This window comes from Diadema setosum, chromosome 17 (assembly GCF_964275005.1).
Source record: "Diadema setosum chromosome 17, eeDiaSeto1, whole genome shotgun sequence".
NCBI classification, from domain to species: Eukaryota; Metazoa; Echinodermata; class Echinoidea; order Diadematoida; family Diadematidae; genus Diadema; species Diadema setosum.
The window spans coordinates 3,573,020-3,575,094 of record NC_092701.1 but is presented as its reverse complement, the minus strand read 5'-3'; positions in this window follow the sequence as shown (position 1 = coordinate 3,575,094).

Below are 2,075 nucleotides of genomic sequence, written 5' to 3'. Positions count from 1 at the left end.
TCAACCACGGAGCTCGGGGATACTGTACAGCCGGTCACAACCGCGCCCAACCCCGCCCCTGGACCCACCCCACCCCCATAGTTCTGTGCAAAGAGTATGAATAGAAGATCAGTTTACAGAAAGACGAATAGATGTGGGGGAAAATGAATTGTTCGCAAAAAGACGAATGTTTGTGAAAAAGATGAATGATCAGGGGCGGATCTAGCATTTTATAAAGGAGGGGGTTGGGGGCGGTATGCGAGGGAGCATAGCAACCGAGCGAGCGAGCGGAGCAAGCGAGGGGGGGAGGGTGTGGGAGGGGGGTGTCCCCCCTCCCACAGTAGGGAGAATTTTTGAAAATCTGTGTGTGAAAATGGCGTTTTCTTGCATCTAAAACACCACTATTTTTGTGTTGTTTGAAGGTTTGCATGGTGAAGTTAATTAGGAAGAAAGATTTGCGGTGACACCATGTGTATGTAGTCCTTAACCGGATCGTAGTTTGGAAGAAGAGCTTAGAAAGAGGAGAAACGAAGAGGGAAGCGACATATGGGGGTTGTGAGGAGGGCAAAGAGTGAAGAGTGGGAGACAGTAATGGGCTGGAAGTTGAAGTTGCACTAGTGGATACACATGGTGTCACCGCAAATCTTTCTTCCTAACCACTATTTTTGGTATAGAGGTCATTGCCATAAATAGAAAAAAATAAAATTACAAGTTTAAAAAAAAAGATAAGATAAAAAAAAAATGGTCCCCGGATTTTTTTTTTTTTTTTTTTTGGGGGGGGGGGGGGTTGCAACCCCCCCAACCCCCACCCCTCTAGATCCGCTTCTGATGATTTGCAAAAAGACCAATGGTTGTACAAAAGATCAATTGTTTACAAAAAGATGAATGCTTAGAAAAAAAGAGTATTGGTTGAGGTGGGGATTCATGTTTTGAACATTCCTAAGTGAGATAATGAGAAATGAGATTTTTTTTAAAGATAAACAAATGGTGGAATCTTTTTCCCCTGATAGCTTGCCATACTAAAGATCAAGAGTATCCTCCCCCTCCCCACCCCCACCCTTTTTATTTTTAAACATCTCTCTTTTTTTATCTTAAAGCCAAAATAGTGGAGTGGCTCCTATTCCCCCCATTCTGCGGTCCCCGAGGTGGGAAGGGGGGGGGGGGGCGGATAGAAAGATGGGAGATGGATCGAGGAGAAAGAAAACAACTGGCATGATCGGCTTACTGATCGAGTATCGCGCGCAATTTATGATTGAAATGAGTTACGATACTGTGCATCCCAATGTAGACTGGTCACCTTGTTTCGCATGCAAGGCACACAAATATATTCAATATTATGCACACACATTTTGATTTAAAAGCATACAATGATGATGGCAGATACAATACATGGTAAAAACTCGATGTAGCGGGTAGAAAAAGGTTGGGGTGCAAAGATGCGATGGCGCTATATATTTGTCACCTCTCTACTTCAGACCCTCATCATGCTCAAATCAAACTATCTGTGGAGTCCCTTTTATACTTCAGATCTCTAAAGCTGCTTCAGACTACGGTATGGTATATGTATGATATTCAATTATAGTTTTTTCTTCACTACGTCCGACATGTAGAGTCAAGTGTTTTTGCATTCATCAATCATTGTGCAATTTTTAATTGTGCATACCCGTGTCTGTGTGCCAGTGGATGTAGGCCCTTCCGCTCAACAGCAAAATGTGCCAATTTCAGGGTACACGATGTGTATGATTGTCACATGACATTAATTTCAGCCAATCACCTAGTTTAAAACTGTATATTAAACCTGTTTAATCCTCTCAACCACAATAAGCAGATGCTGATATAGAATCATTTAAAGGTCCAGTTCACCTTTGGGAGCAGTGATTTCAAAAATGTTCAAGATATCACATATTTGTTGCATAGTGTAGGTCTGCTGTATCATAAAACATCCTACCATATGAAATATTTGCACTGAAACCTAAAGTATAAGGAGATATCAGGGTTTTTCTTCATAAACCGTAACTGTATACGGTTTAGTCTGGAAACATCTTTATTATAACTATTGTTCACATTTTGTGTATTAAACAACACTTAACATCGAT